This window comes from Podarcis tiliguerta (genome assembly GCF_965153285.1).
Source record: "Podarcis tiliguerta genome assembly, chromosome: 9".
In the NCBI taxonomy this organism is placed as follows: Eukaryota; Metazoa; Chordata; class Lepidosauria; order Squamata; family Lacertidae; genus Podarcis; species Podarcis tiliguerta.
Genome location: NC_139542.1, coordinates 63,562,922 through 63,584,725, shown reverse-complemented (window position 1 = coordinate 63,584,725; position 21,804 = coordinate 63,562,922). Strand labels below are relative to the sequence as shown.

Below are 21,804 nucleotides of genomic sequence, written 5' to 3'. Positions count from 1 at the left end.
CACCGGTCTTGAAAGACCTACATTGGTTCCCAGTATGTTTCTGAGCACAATTCAAAGTGTTGGTGCTGACCTTTAAAACCCTAAACAGCCTCAGCCCAGTATACCTGAAGGAGCGTCTCCACCCCCATCGTTCTGCCCAGATGCTGAGGGCCAGCTCTGAGGGCCTTCTGGTGGTTCCCTCACTGCGAGAAGCAAAGCTACAGGGAACCAGGCGGAGGGCCTCCTCGGTAGTGGCACCCACCCTGTGGAATGCCCTCCCATCAGATGTCAAAGAGATAAACAACTACCTGACATTTAGAAGACAACTGAAGGCCTGTTCAGGGAAGCTTTTAATGTGTGACATTTTAATGTATTTTTAATCTTTGTTGGAAGCCGCCCAGAGTGGCTGGGGAAACCCAGACAGATGGGTGGGGTACAAATAAATTGTTGTTGTTGTTGTTGTTGTTGTTGTTGTTGTTGTTTATTATCGTCTACCCTCACCTGGTTTGGTCAGTTGAGCTCTACCACTTGACAGCAATTATGAGATGGTGCTTGGCAACAGTTATGTCATCTGTCTGAGCCACCCTATCACCAAGGAAACCAGCATGGATCCATCAGTCTGCAGGGAGTGGCCATCCTAACAGGTCCTCCACTTCTGCAATAGATGGGTTGTCATCACTAGTTTAACCAGTTAGTGATTTCTCCCTGACTAGAGAATTGAAGCAGTTCTCCCCATCTTCAGCTCAGCCTCTAATTTAATTATTAACTTGCCACGTGTGCTGTTGAAGTGACCTAAGACCTTGGGCCCCATCAAAGGTGGTACAGTAATATCTGTGGAGATTCAGCCAGTGCAAAGGTGTGAGAGGTAGGCTGTAGAAAGGGATGGATAGAGCTGTTCCTTTCAGTTTCTCATTTTTCCAATCTTAAATGCCATTCACTGCATTTCTGCATCAGTTTGCAAAAATTTTCATGACTGTGCATTAGCTTTTAAGCCTAACATTTTGCCTAATATGCACATTTTTGCAATGCACTCCCTCCCCCAATATAATACATTTGTGTGTGTTGCTTTCATGTATACATGTATTCTCATGCAACCCTTCCCACATTTTTCCATTGGAGACCTGCATCACAAAATTCAGAGGAGTGCAAATTCTCTGAAGGCTCATTTCAGTTTATGTATCGTCTTGGGAAGAAGGTTTGCATTTAAATCTGAACTGATCTGAATGTCTCTCCTGCCCCTAGCTACATATGGCCATGAATAAAGCTACTCTCTATTCTGCTTGCTCAGTGCCGATACCAAGATAATGTCAGTGGTATGGGAAGAAAATGGTGGGGAACAATAGAGTAGGTAGAAGAATTAGCACCTTTGTTCACAGCCAGTATTTACACTTCCATCTACCAAGTTTCCCTTGCCAGCTAATTTTAATGTTACCCTCTAAGGTTTATAGGTCTGAAACCCATTATTAACTTTATATAAAGGCTTTTATTAACTGGGAACTTAAGCTTTCTAATAATAGTTTTAAATTACGGTGGTTAGCTCTCATGCCACTTCAGTAAGGAAACGAAACACCATTTGAATGAAATGTTCTGTTGTAAATGGAAAGAACAAATGCTACAACTTCAGGGGAACATGTGCAACAATGGCTTTAACAAGCTGGTGAGTTACCATAGGTCACATATCCAACATACAACATAGAAACAATATTCCAGAGAATCTCCTGGACTTTCCTCCTCCCCTTTGTGGGTCCTATTGCTAATCATTTCCTCCTGCATCTTTTATGATAATCCAAATCTTTTGCATCTCCATTATGTCCATAATTCACCACAAAACTAGAAGTGTTATTCCAATCCTACTAACAAGTTTAACTGTTTGCAATGGTTTTTAAGATAAGTTATCAATTGTCCCCATTCCTTATTAAAATTTTGGTATTCCTGATTTCTGATTCTTCCGGTCATTTTAGCTATTTTGGCATAATCCACCAACTTGATCTGTCATTCTTCTCTGGTAGGGTCTTTATCTTCTTTCCATCTCTGGGCCAAGGACATGGCTTTCTGGGACCCTCTGTGGTAAAGAGAATGCAGGGAGCACTGACCATTGACTCACTATTTAGCAGTGCAGTTTCTGCTTTAGATTTCACTCTCCATTGCCTGGTAAGGGCATTAAGAGCCACAAATGGAGTCCAGTTAATCTTGCTACCACCAAGTGATTATCCACTTGTGATGATATGGAAGCAGGCTTTGGCACAGATGTAACCAGTACAGTGGTACCTCGGGTTACATACACTTCAGGTTACATACACTTCAGGTTACAGACTCCGCTAACCCAGAAATAATGCTTCAGGCTAAGAACTTTGCTTCAGGATGAGAACAGAAATTGTGCTCCAGCAGCACAGCAGCAGCAGGAGGCCCCATTAGCTAAAGTGGTGCTTCAGGTTAATAACAGTTTTAGGTTAGGTATGGACCTCCAGAACAAATTAAGTACTTAACCTGAGGTACCACTGTATTATGAAACGTATTCCCTGCTGGGGAAAAAAAGGCACGACCCATCTGTGTTCCCATTCCAGCTGGTTTTGAAGATGCACCTATTTCCATAGGCATTTCCTCTACCTCTCAACTTGAGTCTTCTTGTTTATTTTTTAATGTATTAATTGGATTGTTTTAGTGCACATTTTAATTATGGATATTTGCATTTTGATGTTCGCACAGTTGTTTTTATCAGTGCTATTTTTCTAGAAAAAGAGGTGCTGGAACTCACCATGAATGTCTCCTAATTCTCTTAGAATGACAATGGTGTCCACCTAAGAGGTGCCAAAACTGAGTTCTAGTGAGTTCTGACTGAAAAAACCAGCACCCTGGATTTTTTTTTACTTGCAAACTGCTTAGATGACTATTTTGACAGTGAGCAGTATATTCTTTGTTTCTATCTGTCTGTCTGTCTCAGATCTTTGGGCTTTTGCTTGCCGCTGGAGAGAAGAAGTTGGTCAACGGATCAACAAAAAGGCAGGTGTTGCTTCCCTTTTGAGCCCCATGCCTGTATTGTCCCTCAGGCCATGATGAGTAGCTCTGCCCTCTCATACAGAGCACAAGGATGAATCAAGTGACCAAGCCTGAGATGGAATCTCACAGAGCTGATGCAGTGCTAGGAAAGTTTCCATTACATTGGCCCAAGCCAAGCTGCAGTCCTGCATGGCTGAAGAACATCTAGCCACACTGGGCTAAGACAGTTGATCTTTTCAGGGTAGCAAGAGTGTGTGTCCTGCACTCAGTAGCTGCAAGGAAGCAGGAGACAGCCTGCAACAAAGAACATGAGTACCGATATCCATGCTTCTATACAATAGTAGCAGACCTTCCAAGTGCCCCTATTTTCCAGGGCTGTTCTGAGTTAGAGAAGCCGTCGTTGATCCCAGAATGTCCTGCTTTTCCTTAGGACGTTCCTATTTTCATTGGAGAAATGTTGGAGGGTATGGTAGGATGTCCCTATTTACATTGGAGAAATGTTGGAAGTTATGATAAGATGTCCTTAATTTCATTGGAGAAATGTCTCAGAGTATGTAGTAGTAATAACATTTTGGAATTGGATCTCTCATACATCCCTCCCATTAATAGATGGGTTTTGAGTACAAACTGCACAAATAGCTTGCATATCCACCCAATGCTTGATAGTGCAGGCTCAGGGTTCTCACATTTTCAGCTTTCAATGTTCCTTTTCTTTCCTTCAGCTATTTTTGTGTAAACATCCAGAGAGGTCGAGCAGGTGCAAATCGAAGACGTTGAGCTATCCACTTGATCTAGCCATATCACTGTAGGCCAGACATACACAATTCATGAATCGCCCACCCCCACAACCTGTGCATTGCGGCATCTCAAGTACTTGACACCCTCCCCCCATACATACAATCTATCCTGTTTAAGGCAGACGATAAAAGCAGGAAGTTTATTGAATAGTCACCGGGGCAAAATATTAGGCCTTGGGGCTGAATTTGGCTGACTGGGTTGCCAGTTGCCCTCTGTGGATCTATGGAATATATAAGATGAAGAGTCTTTATGTCTGTAAAACTAAACAACAGACTTCGGTATCAGACTTACCCTGGTCTTGCAGAAATTAATCTACCTACTAATAGTGTGATCAATTTTGGAAGCCATTTCAAGTGACTTGACATACTAACTTGAAATGTCAAACAGCGTAGCCTGATTAAAAGTAATTATTCTTATTTCTGCATCCAGCAACATTAATTTCATATTGCCTTTGCAATATTGGAAAAAAATAACTGGGCTGATCGACGGCAGTCTCAATTTTTTTTATAAACTGTGTGACTGCTGTAGACTTGCATGTGTTGATATAGTATAGTTGCCTTTGCCAACCTGGTACCTTCCCAAAGTACAATTCCTGTCAATCCCAGTAAGCATGGCTATGTTGACTGGGGATGATGGGAGTTGTAGTCCAAGATGTATGGAGGGCACCAGGTTGACAAAGGTTGTATTGCAGGATAGGATAGGCCATACTTTTTTGTGTCATCTTCATAAAGCCCTTCTAGCTGTTTCTTTGGTGAGTGGTGGTGCTAAGAGCTTGGCGCACAATGGATGGATTTGCAAGTGGACTTGCTAGAGTATCAGACTAAGGCTGGCTGGGCAACAATGACATCTCCCTCCACTTTCATGAGACCATTCATTCCCAGGCAATGGCAGAAGGCATCATTGGTGACTTTTGTGATTCTCAGAGCTCCATGTAGGGGACTTTGCTGCTGCTTCAAATGGAGAGTATGTTGCCCTCTGCAGCCCAGTAGCATTCACTTCTAACTTGCGACAAAATGTTGCAGGAAAACCTGCTCCCTTTCTCACGAGTAGACCAGGCATCATCACATGATGTGAAAAAGGGTTCCAAGTTTATTTCTGCACAGAAGTTTTGAGCCAGTGGGATTGCTCTGCAAAGACTGGACCATAAACAAAAGATCCAACAGTTTTGATATTCATTACAAATTCAGTTACCCAATCAGATCTTTTTGTTTCTCTCTCTTTTACAAAGCTCACTGATATGCACATGCTGTCTCCCTGTAATTGGTCCGAATTGCAAACAGTGAGAGCACGCATACTAGCAGTCTATAAACAAAGGAAATTCCATGTGGTCTGTTAGATTTTTATTGCAGGATTAAGTTTAACCTCTGTATTGTATTTCACCCCAGTTGTCGAGCATGCTCAGATCGTACCAAAACCTCAGTCCAGTATGTTTCCCTGTTTTTCATTACCTCAAAAACATCCCATGGAAATGATGCTACGGGCCCAGAGCCTAAGAGAAAGGGCCAATATAAATTGGCATTCTCTGAGGCAGCCTGCACTAATGTCTAGGGCAGTGGAAAAGTAGATGAAGGCAACTCCACATTTACACACATTCAAGGCATGCACGACTGCACACACAGGCATCTCTTTGGACCTGGAAATGACTTCAAAAATGACAAAAATGGCCCTAAAAGAGCATGGGAAGGTTTTTTTAAAAAGTGTGTAAACAACACCTAGCAATGCCAGGAGCCTTTGCACTGACCGCTGAGGCACATAGAGTTTGAGAAAGGAGATTTGAAGGGAGAGATTGTGGTGGAGTTTGGCAAAAAAAATTTGGAGGAGTTTCGGCAAAAGGTTTTTGAGATCTTTTCTTAGGAGTTTTTTGAGGAGTTTTTCCTCAGCTTACATTTTTAGTACAGAAAGTATTGATCTGATGTGTAGAGATCTTTCCTATTCTAATTAATTCAAGAGGGTTCTGGAAGCTTCTCTTTGTGGAAGAAACAAGCAGAAGGTTCTTGATGTTTGGGTTATTCCTTCAGAGAAGCTGAGTACAAGTGGCTTAAACTGGTTCTGTTATCTCTTTCTGTCAAGGTCACGCTGACTGTAAAAGTAAGGCCAGAAGGAGCCTGGGTTTCGCTTTCACTTTCTATCTCTTTTCCTTCTAGTGTAGGGTTCTGTACATCGTATGCTTGTCATTAAGGCTTAGACTTATAGGTTATTGTAAGTTTAAATTAAGTGTGCTGCAACTGGATTTCTTATGGACAGTGACAATCCTGAATGTATTGGATGTATGACCATTATGCTCATTTGCCTTCAGTAGCAGTAAAGCTCTGCTGGATGAAATATTAATTTCCTCTGGTCTGTTTTGGAGGAATCCTGCAATGTGTTTAAGTTTTTACTCTGCTAACTATACTTTGGAATCTGCTGTGGATCAATATTGAGTAGAATTCAATGACAGTTTTTTAAGCCTTTTTTAAGAGATGGCACCTAAACACACCACATCGTCATCTTGATTATGACAATCAAATCATCAAGTGATGACAAACCCAAGCCATTTTGTGTAAACATGCAGTACCTCAGAACGTAATCCCTGTGTAAATGGGGAGTTGCCTATATATGGAGTTTTATATAGTGAGGGGAACGATCCATTAGTACAAGGGTTTTTCCTTGTGCAACAGGGTATTTCCCCCTCATTTCCTACCCACGGTTGCCCCTAAACCTGTTCCGTGGTTCTGCCCATCCATCCAGACCAGATTTTGGGATGGCGTGGGGCTCGTGCACAGGGTGTGGGAAAATCCCATTGTGTTAGCATTAATCCTTGTACTTGTTGTTGTTTAGTCATTTGGTCGTGTCCGACTCTTCGTGACCCCATGGACCAGAGCACACCAGGCACTCCTGTCTTCCACTGCCTCCTGCAGTTTGGTCAGACTCATGCTGGTAGCTTCGAGAACACTGCCCACTGTCCAACCATCTCGTCCTCCGTCGTCCCCTTCTCCTTGTGCCCTCCATCTTTCCCAACATCAGGGTCTTTTCCAGGGAGTCTTCTCTTCTCATGAGGGGGCCAAAGTATTGGAGCCTCAGCTTCAGTCCTTGTACTAGTGCAAGTGTTTATCTCTGTATTGCCCATGGATCTTTTTTTACTTCTATTTTCTTTCATTTTGTTTGTACTCCTGATGCATGATTCCAGTGGGTGGGGGGGATGGAAATTGGTTATTTAAAGTTTGGGAGACACACAAATAAAAAAAGCAGCTGGTACCCCAATGTTAGTCTCTCAGTTTCAACTATCGTATTCCTTTTATTTACATTTTGAAGTTACACTTCAGTGCAATGAAGACTTGCTCTTGTTAGAAGCTAGTTGCACTCAGCATACATCCTATTTATTTTTGTATCTGGAGGTGGGAAATTTGTGGGAGGCAAACTTACTGCGTTAGCATTTAAGTAGCTTGCACTTGGCTTTGAAGTGAATATGCCATTAAGATGAATAAAGGCAGTTCATACAATTCTGCTGGCATTGTTATTCCTGTCCATCTGGGAGCAAAACACACAATGCAGGAATACACTGATTTATAGAACCAGAGCTTCCTCTGAAAACAGGTCTAGAAACTTTATTTTCTTTAATGAAGCCTGCAAATCTGTCATGTCGAACCAAAGGGAAGCTACCTTTCCCCTCGATGTGCAGTGAATTTGTGTTATAATTCACATTAACTCTTGACACATTGTAACATCAGAGGGAGAACACAGAGCCTTACATCATGAAAAGGTAGGATGTTTTTCAGGAAGTGGTACATTTATTGTCTTGTGGGAAGGCAATGGAGTGGTAGACTTGGAGGTAATGCTTCTGCTCCCGCCATTGTAAATTAAGACGTGGCAGTAGCTGTTTCACATTTCCAGACATGTTTATAAGGGCCAGGTCAGTGAGGATTAAACAGGAGAAAATCAACAGGGTTGCACTTTCTCTCCTGGAAGCAAGAGTTTCCGTGCCAAAACCAAGCCTAACAGATCTGGAAAATCAGGTCCATCCAAGAGTATCTGGCACTGTTAGACAACCACTTGCTCAAACACCAAGAAGAGTGTTGCCATATCATCTGTGCTGTGTAGCCTTTGGGGTGTTTCTGACTAGATATGGGGCTTCTTTGGATTATCGTATTGATTTATCCTGATTTGCTTGCAGAAAGCTGGTTAGACCATGTCCAGTTTTAATTAACCATTTTCCAGATTTGTTTGTGGGCAATCATAGAGTCATATACTTGTATAATAGGAAAGGAACCTGAGGGACATCTAGTCTAGGGCTATCAAACGTCCTGATTTTCCAGGACATGTCCTGGAATTCACCTCCAAAAATGGCATCCTGGATTATTTTTTTGGAAAGTGGGGAAATATTCTGGAAAACCAGCAATGGGGATTTTACTAAACAAAGCTCAACAACTTTTGGGGTGTTTCAACTAAATCATAACAGGTGGCCATTCAACCTCTGCTTAAAATCTCCAGTAACGTAGAGTCCTCCACCTCTTGAAGGACTCCGTCTAACAGCTCTTACAATCAGAAAATTCTTACTGAGGTTTAGTCAGAATCTCCGTTCTCATACCTTGAATCCATTGGTTTGGGTCATAGCTTCCAGAGCAGGAGAAAACAAGCTTGCTCCATCTTCCATGTAACAAATAAACACATTTTTTGGGGGGTGGGGGGCAAAAATATTTTAAGGTAATGCACTTTTTATATTATTTTCAAGAATGCATGTGTTTTCATGCACACGTTATATTTATCTCTACATATTTGAACACATTACCCACCTGGAGAACTGGCTAACTGGCTGCACATTGGTATTTGCAAGTGTATGGCAAAGTTCAGATCACTACAGATTTTAAAGGATAGGTCTGTTTTTATTTGAGTATTGTTTTGGAAAGTACAAATTGTTTTAGGATAGTACAAATTATGTAGGCTTGCCTTTAAATGCGAATCAAAACTCTCTTCACTTTACTCAAATGTTTATACAAAATCTTTCTTTTGTAATTCCTTTATTGATTTCTTGGTCTTAGTGCTGAATGTTTTTACACCTTCCTTATTAAGCAAAATATCTGCAAAGACCAGGTTTCAATAAAGGTAAAGGTAAAGGGACCCCTGACCATTAGGTCCAGTCATGGCTGACTCTGGGGTTGCGGCGCTCATCTCGCTTGCAATAAATGCGTTAACTTTTTCTTCTTCTTTTACTGGCACTCAGTCAATTTATTTTTAAGTTCCTTATTTGGAGCAAGAAGATAGGTGTGATTATATGATCTCTTCTCCTCTTCCAATCCTCACCAGCCTAGAGGAAGCTTGTAGCTTGTACTGCCACTTGGGATGATTTGCCCCCATTGGGATTTCCATCTATCATAAGGAAATAGAGGTTTGCATAGGAGCAAATGGAATATGGTAAATAGTTCATTCCTGCAAGTGCAGAAATAGCTTAGGTGATATATCTCAACAGTGCACAATTTCATATTCGTTTTATAAGAAACTAGAAGGCCATCAAATCTGACACAATGTTGTATGTCTGTGGAGAACTATTGTTGTTGGACAAGAGATAAATAGAATGAAAGAAAAATAATATTAAAGTGGGGAAGAATGAGATGTTTCTCATCGTCACATCCATACTAAGGCTACAAAACTAACAGGGAACCACTGAGAGAGGGGCAGAATGTTGGGAAGAGGTTTCATCTTCATAGTGAACATACTGGAAAGAAAACAGGATCACTCAAAAATAAAGTAGCAGTTTCTTCATACATGGCTCAGGGCAACTAGAAACTCCTGATCAGTGTGGTGTAGTGGTTAAGAGTGGTGGACTCGTAATCTGGGGAACCGGGTTCGCTTCCCCGCTCCTCCACATGCAGCTGCTGGGTGACCTTGGGCTAGTCACACTTCTCTGAAGTCTCTCAGCCCCACTCACCTCACAGAGTGTTTGTTGTGGGGGAGGAAGAGAAAGGAGAATGTTAGCCGCTTTGAGACTCCTTCGGGTAGTGATAAAGCGGGATATCAAATCCAAATCCAAACTCTCTTCTTCCACTGCCAATATTATACAGACATACGAGTTAGGTTCATCCTGCCAATACTACACAAATTGCCTGGATGGACAGAGTAAATCTTTACCTCCTTGCTCCTTTAAGATGCAAACTCAGAGGTAACTTACTCAGCAGCCATATTTCCGGTGCTTCAATTCACCAAATAATGGTTTGGCGTTGAAGACTTTAAGGGCAGAAGGGATATGTGAATTACCTCTTGTTATGAAAAAATGCATTATGGCCTGCATAGACATCTTACTGGCATCCACCGCTTTTACTAAATATCCAGTGCGGCAATCTGATTGTGATAAACCTCCTTTGCACGAAATTCCAGCACACCAGACTCGTGTTGACACCCTTTTCTGACTCGGCTACTCCTAAAAAGCTCCTGAAATATAGGGCCCTCTTACAGGACTATAATATTGAGTTGAGGCAAGCTTTTAAAGACACAGAATGAAAACAACTACTACCAAATTTGTTGTATTGCCGGACTGACCCTGAGCAATCAATGCCCTCTTTGTCGGAGGGCATTTGCCATAGGCCCATGGTTCATTCAGCAGAGCCATTAAGGATGGATATGTGTGATGCACCCAGTCGTAACACTCCCTTGGAGAGGAAAACCTTAGAGCAAAAAGGCCAGCTACATAAAGAACGCCAGCCCAATCTAGATAAGTCAAAGACAGGACACTCCAGTAGCCCCTTGGTTGATTTCGAAATTCACCATCCACTACCCCGGCTGGAACCCGATCAGCCATCGCCAAGCGACGCTCCTCCCAAGGGAAACACGACACACAGACAAACAGAATGGTTTGGGGCACTTACCAGACCCAAACTGAAGGCTCGTACCCTCCCTTCTATAGTTACTTTTGCAAATGCTGATTTTAAGTCTTCCTCACACTCTCCCCACCTTGAGTTACTCTTTTAACATGTTTTATCTGTGTTACTTCCTAAATCACTGTGTGTTTCTATTTTAACTTACCGTATGCTGGTCTGTGACCGTAATAAAGATGGTGATGGTCATGATACAGTCAAACCTTGGTTCTGGAACGGCTTAGTTGCCAAACAAATTGGTTCCCGAATGCTGCAAACCCGGTCTGCGAATGTTTCTCGGAAGCCAAACATCTGACGCAGCTTCCGCTTGAGTGCAGGAAGCTCCTGCAGCCAATCGGAAGCCAGGCCTTGGTTTCCAAACAGTTTCGGGAGTCGAACAGACTCCCGGAACGGATTAAGTTTGAGAACCAAGGTACCGCTGTACTTGCATACCTTAAAGGTAAAGGGACCCCTGACCATTAGGTCCAGTCGTGACCAACTCTGGGGTTGCGGCGCTCATCTCGCTTTATTGGCCGAGGGAGCTGGCATACAGCTTCCAGGCCATGTGGCCAGCATGACTAAGCCACTTCTGGCGAACCAGAGCAGCACATGGAAGTGCCATTTACCTTCCTGCCAGAGTGGTACCTATTTATCTACTTGCACTTTGACGTTCTTTTGAACTGCTAGATTGGCAGGAGCAGGGATCAAGCAACAGGAGCTCACTCCGTCACAGGGATTCAAACCACCGACCTTCTGATCAGCAAGTCTTAGGCTCTGTGGTTTAACCCACAGTGACACCCGTGTCCCTACTTGCATACCTTAGATATACAGAAATGCGGCTTAGCAGGCTTCATGCTCAGGTACCACTACTGCAAGCACAAGCACCCACCACAAGCGCTGGCTCATCCCTCTCCCTGAGCTCAGCGGTGGTGGTGCTGGGGAGAGGAAACAGGACATTCCAGGATCAAATCGGAAACCGGAGTGGCTTCTGTAATTCCGGGACCATCCTGGGAAAATCAGGACACTTGAAGGATACACACAGGTGCTGCGAAAACCCAGCCCAGCACAAAATGACTGCCGTGGGCAGCAAAACAAGAAATGTTGGTACTCTGCATCAGTGAATACGGTCACAGAAAAAGCCTAGGTAGTTGGAAAACTGAATCCCTCTATATCAGTCTCCAGATTCAGAACCCACAAAGGCTTGAGTCCTGAGTAACAGCAGAGTCTTAATTTGGCAAGGGTCTTTCTGTCTGTCTCTCTTACCCATTCACACCATATTGATAGGCAGTTAGTAGCACATAAACTCTGCAAAAAAATGCACAGACAATCTATGGAGTACTGTTTTATTTGGAGTCAAATATTGCAATACAGCTCCAGTAGCGAATACAAAAATCCCTCTTTATTGTCTGTGCTCAAAGGGTGCATTATTCTTCTGTGATCTACACTGGAACTTGCTATCACACATGCAATTACTTAAATGTCAAGATCAGCTTCGTTGAGGTTCTTTCTTAAAACGATCATGTAATTTGTTGTTTTCACCCAACTGCTTCTTAAATGCAAACATGGAAATTTACTTGCTTTGCCATCTGAATTATTTACATCCTATAAATGACATGCATGTGTACAAACAATTAAGAACTGTAAATAGAATAGAAAGCCTCCACAGAGGCTTATGAACATAACCCTGTGTGCGTGTTGCTTAAACTGTGTTATGAAACTGCTGAGGACTTAAGAGTCATTACTGCCATTTTAACTGAAAGCGTATTGGCCCCGTGAAAGAGACATTGTGCTTATAAATATTTTACAGTTAAAACTGAATTATTGAGAAAAAGTGAAATTCAATAATCTAGGATGCCTTTAGCATTCATTCTACACAAAGAGTGTCTAGCTATAAGCAAGAGATCAGGAAGCCTGAACATGCAGAGGCCCATTGTTCTTAACTGAATATTTAAACTTCAAAAACTTGCCAAGGGAAATGCTGTGTGGGAATGAATAATTTCTTCTCCTCAAAGCTTAACCACTACAGTCTGGTGTACTTTGCTATGTTCTAATCCATGGGTAGGCAAACTAAGGCCCGGGGGCCGGATCCGGCCCAATTGCCTTCTAAATCCGGCCTGTGGATGGTCTGGAAATCAGCATGTTTTTACAAGAGTAGAATGTGTCTTTTTATTTAAAATGCATCTCTGGGTTATTTGTGGGGCATAGGAAATCGTTCTTTTTTTTTCCTTCCCCAAAATCTAATCCAGCCCCCCTCAAGGTCTGAGGGACCGTGGACTGGCCCCCTGCTGAAAAAGTTTGCTGACCCCTGTTCTAATTCATCCAAGTATCTGAATAGGATACAAACCACTTTGGTGAGCACTCAAAATGTCACAGACACAAACACTGTTGCTGCTTCCGCTCATAGGGCTTGTTCTAGAGCTGTTGCCTTTTTTGATGAGATAATTGTTATTTGATTTTACAAGCATATAGTTATAACAATACAAAATACATATCCATATTTGGAGATTTCTCCGAATCTCTAGACTTCCCATCTTCCCCTCCATGGGTCCTATTATAAACCTTTTCAACTGCACATTTTTTCAGCATCCAAATTGTATGTCTCTCCATTTTATCCACAATATCTTCTACATTACAAGTAATAATAATAATAATAATAATAATAATAATAATAATAATAATAATAATTTATTTATACCCCACCCATCTGGCTGGGCTTCCCCAGCCACTCTGCTAATGTTAATGTTAATTGCAATCCTAATGTTTTCATCTGCTTGCAGTGGTCTCTCAAGTAAACTAAAAAAAAAAAAAATCCCATTCTTTCTTATACATTTTTGCTAGCTTAAAGGTAAAGGTAAAGGTACCCCTGCCTGTACGGGCCAGTCGTGTCCGACTCTAGGGTTGCGTGCTCATCTCGCTCTAGAGGCCGTGAGCCAGCACCGTCCGCAGACACTTCCGGGTCACGTGGCCAGCGTGACGAAGCTGCAGCTGGCGAGCCAGCACCAGCGCAGCACACGGAAACGCCGTTTACCTTCCCACTATAAAGTGGTACCTCTTTATCTACTTGCACTTAAGAGTGCTTTCGAACTGCTAGGTGGGCAGGAGCTGGGACTGAAGGACAGGAGCTCACCCCGCCGCGGGGATTCGAACTGCCGACCATACGATCGGCAAGTCCTAGGCACTGAGGTTTTACCCACAGCGCCACCCGCATCCCGTTTGTTAGCTTACTAGGAGTCAAATACCACCAGTACAGCATTTTCATATAATTTTCTTTCAGCGTACAATACAGCTGCTGCCTTTACCCATAGCTCCATATAAACGTATCTGCCATTTTATAATCTGAGGAAGATGCATTGTGTGAGACACAGAAGGTGGTATTCAGCTAAGTTTTACTAGATCATTGAAATTAAGTTAGGTCCATTCATTTTGATGGTTCTGTTCCAAGTAAACTTTCACTGAATGCCACCCTAAGTCTTGACATGCAGAATGAAAAAAAGGTTCCCACAGAATATTATGAAAGCCACTCATTGAATCTTGGTCAACTTTTCATATTTACATGCCAGAAATGCAATATCCTTCCCATGCCCTCATTTTCTGAGATTCTGTGGGGAGGGGGATGTTATTGGCTTTTCACTCTTATTTTTATTATGTATCTTGTGCTATTATCCTGTATTTTTGTGTTGTGACCTTCCCTGAGATCTACAGATAAAGGATGCCCCAGAAATTTAATAAATAAAATTCATAAAAAGCTAAGCCCAAGTGGGCTGGAGCGATTTCCCAAAGGTTACATCTGGCTTTGTTTTCCTTTCATTAAGGAAGTGAGAGCTGGACCATAAAGAAGGCTGATCACTGAAGAATTGATGTTTTTGAATTATGGTGCTGGAGGAGACTCTTGAGAGTCCCATGGACTGCAAGAAGATCAAACCTATCCATTCTTAAGGAAATCAGCCCTGAGTGCTCACTGGAAGGACAGATCCTGAAGCTGAGGCTCCAGTACTTAGGCCACCTCATGAGAATAGAAGACTCCCTGGAAAAGACCCTGATGCTGGGAAAGATGGAGGGCACAAGGAGAAGAGGACAACAGAGGATAAGATGGTTGGACAGTGTTTTCGAAGCTACTAACGTGAGTTTGACTGTGGGAGGCAGTGGAAGAGTGCCTGGCGTGCTCTGGTCCATGGGGTCACGAAGAGTCGGACATGACTAAACGACTAAACAACAACGGGGGGGGGGGGAGCTCCCATCCAAGCACTAACCAGGCCTGACCCTGCTTAGCTTCCAAGATCAGACAAGATTGGGCGTGTTCAGAGTAGTATGGCCGTAGCTTTGAAATGTTATTAATGGAAAAATAATAAACATTCTCTTTAAAATAGCAAAAGAAAAATAAAAGCTAAGTAATAGGGCACTTGGTAAGGGTGTATAAAATAAATCATAGTGTGCATAAAGTGAATAGTGACAGTTCTTTCACCATCTCTCATAAACCTGAGATCATCCCCCAAAGTTGACTATTAGAAAAAGCCCAGAAGTAATTCTTCACTCAGTGCACAGTGAAGCTGTGGAATTTGCTAGCACAAGTTGCGATGATGAGGACCATCTTAGACAGCGTTAGAAGAGGATTCAACAAATTGAGCTTTCGTTGAATACTAGCCACAATTTAAACATTGATGTAGAAGTTATAGTAAAAGTAATGTTATTTTAATATATTTTTATATAAATGTTTGCTTCCATTCTAAAATGCATCTTCTTCTTCTTTTCCCTGGAAGTGACTCTGGATAACAGTTCAGGAAAAAAATCATCATGGGGAGGAAGGTTGAGGGAATGAATACTGAAGCGTTTGTAAACGTAAAGGTACGACCGATCAACGGGAGCTCACCCCATCGTGGGGATTTGAACTACCGACCATCTGATTGGCAAGCCCTAGGCCCTGTGGTTTAGACCACAGTGCCACCCACGTATGGTATGAGGTAATGCCTCCACATCATCATGCTTTTTGTGTTGAAAACTGAGCTTCCCACATGATAGATAAATCAGATGACTTCTTTATTGTACTGCCAGATCTTATGCACATTAGATTTGCTAAGCAGTCAAATGTGGTTTTGAGTCAGGGATTGGTGTCAGGATGCCACAGATTATTCTCTACTTCCTAAGCAGCGATTGCATATTTGTCATCAAGAGTCTACAGCGACCAAAAGGTTTGCAAACAGGTGTTGTAGATGTGAGAAATGATAAACCATTTGAAATAGCTGTGACATTTTTTTTCGAGCCTAAGGAACGATACCTGATAATGATCTGGTGAAGGTTTCTGAATGAAGACCAATGCATAAGAATTCCAAGTCCGTGCTACTGGACGGAAAATGATGAGCTATTAATAGTGTAAGTCCTATGCACATCTCTCCAAGCACAAGTCCTATTGAGTACATTAGGATTTACTCCCATGTAAATGTGAATACAACTGCAGCCTAAATCAGGGCTGTGCTTTACTTAAATGGGAAGCAATGCACTAGAAAACCAACTGCATCGCAATGTACAATTACAATGTCAAAAATCGTGAGAACAGTGAACATTGCCTCCATCGATACAAACTTTGCATAAAGCATGTTCTCCTTCATGGAGAGCATGTGTTGCTGTGGGGGCCGCCAGGACACTCCAAAGTTGGGGGCGGGATAATTGTTCATTGGCCACTGATGCGATTGGGGCTTCCCTTGTTGTTGGGAAGAAGTTAATGTTGCCATTTGTTGATTGACAGCCATAAATGCTAAAACTCCTTGCACGAAGCTAGGGCTTCCTCTTTTCGACCGTGCATCGGATTGCCCGTCCCCCCCTCCCTAGAATTAGGGTTGCACGCTTTGACCTTGCTATGCCTGTCATGGGGTCGTCTGCTCTTGGGGCAGGGGCCTGGTAGGAATTTTGTCCATCTGGCTGATTGGCTGGGGCCATTTGGTTTTTGCCTACTGCGTAGCAAATCGTCACAACTTGTAAGGTTGTGGTTAGGCATTGGTTTATGGTTTGGTTGGTTGAGGGGAAGTGGTTGAGTGCCTGCCCTTGGTAGGTTGAGTGCCTACCCCTCTAATGCTGCTGCTGCAAGGGATTCCGTTAAAGGAATTGGGGGCTAACTATTGCTTGTCCACTCTGTCAAGGGGGCTCGGGCCATAGCAATGAGCTCCTGGTTGCATTTGGGGTGAGGGCAGGTTCCCTGCTCCGCGTAACCCCCAAGTGTATTCCCCTATTCTGACTTTCGCATCGTGCGGAATGTCAGTGGGGGCAGATAGTCGCAACCAATGCCTAAGCAACCACTCACAAATTTGTATTTCAATAAAGTTGTGGCCAAAATTATGCCAAAAATCTTAAAGAAAAAATTCTGTGTGATGTGTGAGTTATTGGGGTGGCCCTGGGGACCTCGACACGCAACACAGATCTCTGGTACCTGGTGTTCAGAAAGGTATTTTGAAAACAAATGGGGAGATTTTACACATCTGCTAGTACAGACTTGATTCTAACCCAGTATTTCCAGTTGAAAATCTAGAATAATAATAATAGTACCCACACATTTCTACCTCAATAACAATTTGCAAGGGAGTTAATATTAGCAGCAATGTGATGAATAAGGTACGTCATGTACCTTGTCTTGCAAAAATAGCAGCAGGGGATTGCAGCACGGATAACTGTGTTCAACGCAGAGGAAAAGCTGGCAGCACAGAGACATCATTTACCAATGTCAGTCTCATTTCAATAATCACTTGAACCTGCTAATTGTCGGTAAACCTCTGAGCTACACCTTGTGTCGTTTTCCTATCTCAAAGTGCTTCCATCTATCACTGCCACTGAGCTCACTCTAGACTGCTCTCTGCATTTGAAAAGCTTCCAGTCACGGAGCTGCATAATTTACATGGCATTCTACCAAGGGGATATCAAGACGCAGTGCAAATTCAGCACATCATCCACTTTTCTTAGTGCATGTAAAGGTGCCAGCTGTGTCCTTAATTTGGGAGGGCTCTGTACACACATCTCAGGAGCCCTCTCAGTTTTCCTGGAAAGTACTCCACAGGCTGGATTGCATTTCTGCGACACAGTCACTTGAGAAAATGTATCCCATTCAAGTTCCGCATGATTATAAAAGGTAAGTAGATGTAATATAGCCAATTACCCGGTAGCTGCTACTACTGCAAACCCTTCAGGGATGCTGGTGGCTCTGTGGTTTAGACCACAGCGCCACCAGTGTCCCTGAAGGGTTTGTAGTAGTAGCAGCTAATTGGCTATATTAGGGTTTGCTGATCGGAAGGTCGGTGGTTCGAATCCCCGCGATGGGGTGAGCTCCCATTGTTCAGTCCCAGCTCTGGCCCACCTAGCAGTTCAAAAGCACGTCAAAGTGCAAGTAGATAAATAGGTACCACTCCAGCGGGAAGGTAAATAGCGTTTCCATGTGCTGCTCTGGTTCACCAGAAGTGGCTTAGGTTAAGCCGCTTAGTCATGCTGGCCACATGACCCCGAAGCTGTCTGCGGACAAATGCCAGCTCCCTTGGCCTATAGAGCGAGATGAGCGCTGCAACCCAGAGTCATCCGTGACTGGACTTAACGGTCAGAGGTCCCTTTACCTTTAACACACACAGAGAGAAAACTTTTTGAATGAAGGTTCATTGAAAGTATGGACGCAGGTAGAATACGGACTTGGCTGAACACCAGTTTTGTATTAGTATTAGCAGAAGGTCTCAAGTTTGGTCCCTGGTCCCTGTGAAATTTTGGAGAGCCACTGTTCTCTGGTAGCACAGTTTGTCACCAATGTAACATTTGTAAACTTTTTTTATATGCTATTTTTTATTTTAGCTAATATGATTTAAACTCCAATTAATAATGAAATATTTGTGTTTTAAATGGGTTAATCTTCCCTAGGAAAAAAAAAAATCAAGGAGTTTGCCAAAATTAGTTTAAATGCTTTCTTTCTGTTGTGTTTTACGAGATGTGACCAACATGTTTGGAACCTCAAGAATTTATCTGTAACTAAGACATTCTTATTTCCTAAATGTGTGAATCAAAAAATAAATCCCATCTGCAGCAATATGCATTTTGTAACACGCTCAACCAATGTAAATTATATTGTCCTAAGCTAATCTCATTTTGTTCCTAATGTACAATTTCTTCTTAATTCTACAAATGAGAAAGCAAAAATATCAGTAGTACAATAAAAGGACATTAACCTATTGTCTATTTTCTTGGAAAGGTCTTTAACTAAACTTTAGAAAATAATTAGAGAAATTCTGAGTCATCTTGCATGTCATGCTTCTGGTTGTTTTACTCACATGTAAAATGCCACCTGTAAAAAACTGTTGGCAGATTATTGTGGATTTGATTGCTGGTTTGATGTGAATGATTTTTGGACTGGGGGAGGTTGAAGTTTGTTTATTTTTTAAATAATGGATAAGTAATACAGTGGTACCTCGGGTTAAGTACTTAATTCGTTCCGGAGGTCCGTTCTTAACCTGAAACTGTTCTTAACCTGAAGCATCACTTTAGCTAATGGGGCCTCCCGCTGTACCGTGCCGCCGCCGCCCAATTTCTGTTCTCATCCTGAAGCAAAGTTCTTAACCCGAGGTACTATTTCTGGGTTAGTGGAGTCTGTAACCTGAAGCGTATGTAACCTGAAGCATATGTAACCCGAGGTACCACTGTATTGTTAATGTTGTTCACTACTATTGATACAGTTGGTATGTTCCCCCCTCCTTTTCCCCTATGGTATTATGTATTGTATATTTTTGTTTGTTGTCACCTGGAGGCCTTCGGGTGACAAGTGACTAGTAAATCAATGAATGAAAGAAAGAAAGAAAGAAAGAAAGAAAGAGAAAGAAAAAGAAAGAAAGAAAGAAAGAAAGAAAGAAAGAAAGAAAGACAGACAGACAGACTTTGGGAAATTATATTTAAAAATGATGTAAAACATGTTAACAATATATGGAAATGAAAAATAGATCTGTGGGTTTTTTATTTCTTTTTTATAAACGTATTTTATTGGTTTTTCAAAAAGAATATGGAAATGTAACATCCCATAACAATGATTTGCCTCCCCATGTCCTCCTCCAAAGCACAGTGTCCTATGGGAAAAGGAAAAAAATGGGTCTGTAGGCTGACATTTTCATTGAATTACCTTATAGACCATAGTGAACTAGACGGACAAGTTGTCAGACTTGGTATAAGGAACCTTCCAATGTTCTTAATCAGTACCTTGCATTAAGAATAGCCTAGTTTACGAACAACTTGGATTAAGAACACTACAAACCCGGAAGTAGGTGTTTTGGTTTGTGAACTTTGCCTTGGAATAAGAACATGTTTCACTTTCTGTTGAGTGTGTTCCATTTGTAAATTGAGTCCCCCGCTGCTATGGGAAAGCACACCGTGGTTTAAGAATGGACTTCCGGAATGGATTAAGTTCGTAAACCAAGGTACCACTGTAGATGATAAACATAATGAAGGTATCATCCAAACACATTCATAACTCTTTGCAAATGGGTGATGGCAGTACAGACAAAAGCATTTCTGAGCATATGAACTGTGACTTCCTTTTGTTCTCATTCTACAGATGATATAAATTTGTGTCCCTTCTCTTAAACTATAGGTTGAGACATGATCTTAAAATTTAGGTGGTGCAAAAGCGCTCCTAATTGTTATGAACACACACACTCAAAATGCATTCATAGATTTGACTCTACATTTTAAAATATTGGTTAAGTGAGCAGGGCTGTTTCTTTTGTTCTCCAGCTCTGCAAAGTTCTCTTGGCCTTAAACATTTCTTATTACTTTGTGAGACCTTGACTCTTTTGATGTCTGCATTTGCTGTTAGAATTATATCCATCAAAGGCTCAGGCTGTCACTGTGAGGCTTACCCACTGGAACAATGTCCAAGAAAGGATCTAACACCTCCATGAATCAAACATTTATTCATTTTTGTTTATGTGCCAGGTATCAATAAAGCTAACTATCCAGTGTAAATAATTGGGCTAGCATCTAAATGAACACTGACCAAAGGCAAATGGGATGAGGGCCAGCTGCTGGCTGTCAGGGAAAGATGGAGAGCTTTGTCCCTCCTGCAACAGCCCACTCTGTTTCTGGATGGGCAAGGAAGATGTTACTCCTCTCTCCTGGTGGACCACTTGGTTTATTTGATGAAGAGGAGGACAGAGAGCCCTCTCTCTCCTACACCATATTTTTTTTCTTTTCTTTTCTTATTGGCTTAATTTTTTTTTATGCAGACAGCAAAACAAAGAAGTCTAAATTAGCATTGCCTTCTACCGATAAGAAATAATAATAACTATTACAATAATGAAAATACTAAAAAGTACATTTACTTCCCCTTTTATACTTCTATTCTGGTTACAATATATTACTATTCTATAAGAATCTATTATATCCTTTGCTCTCCCATATATTATTTTATTTCCCAAATTCAACCTAACCCTCCCCTCCTCCCCACTGCTTCCCTTCACGTGTGTGAGATCTTCCCATTATAATATATATATATATATATATATATATATATATATTAGTTCCTTTGATAAAATAGAGCAACTTGAAAACTGTTATATTATAATTACTTCTTTTGTCCTTACACTCTTAACAATTTCCTATTAAGAGTTCTGCTTTAACACCATATTTCTTCACGCATTCCCATATGCATTCCCATTCTGTACAGAATTTTTGATTGGAGCAGCCCGTGATTGCTGCAGTCATTTTTGCCATCTCGGCAAACTCACAAATCTTAACTTGCCATTCTGTCATTTGTGGTACTTTTCCTGTTTTCCAACATTTTGCCATAAGTATTCTTGCAGCTGCGGTTATATATGAAAATATATTCCTTTTGTCCTTGGGTATGTCATTTGTCAATAAACTCAGTAAGTAGGACTCTGGGTTTTTTTGTGTTTTTTTGGAAATAGAGCTCCTGAGGGTCTTTTTGATCTCCTCATGTATCTCATTCCAAAATTGTCTTACCACCTTACACCCCCACCACATGTGGTATAATGTCCCCATCTCTTTCTTGCACTTCCAGCAGAGATTTGGATGCCTTTGTATTTTTTTGCTAATTTTACTGGGGTGAGAAACCATTGATAACACATTTTCATTATATTTTCTTTTACTACATAACAAGCTGTAAAATTTATATCTGTTTCCCTACACCATATATTTTGTAGATGTGGATCTGCTCTCGTCTAATTTTCAAGAACAAACATGC

At 41.7% G+C, this 21,804-nt stretch overlaps 1 long non-coding RNA gene across 1 annotated transcript in view; it reads left to right on the top strand.

The window, feature by feature from the left end:
- Positions 1–612: 612 nt before the first annotated feature.
- The window catches only part of LOC310657387, a 38,084-nt gene continuing 16,892 nt past the window's right edge, over positions 613–21,804 (top strand). The window contains exon 1 of the long non-coding RNA XR_014501732.1: positions 613–844. This is a non-coding gene — a long non-coding RNA (uncharacterized lncRNA). The remainder of the gene's footprint in view (positions 845–21,804) is intronic.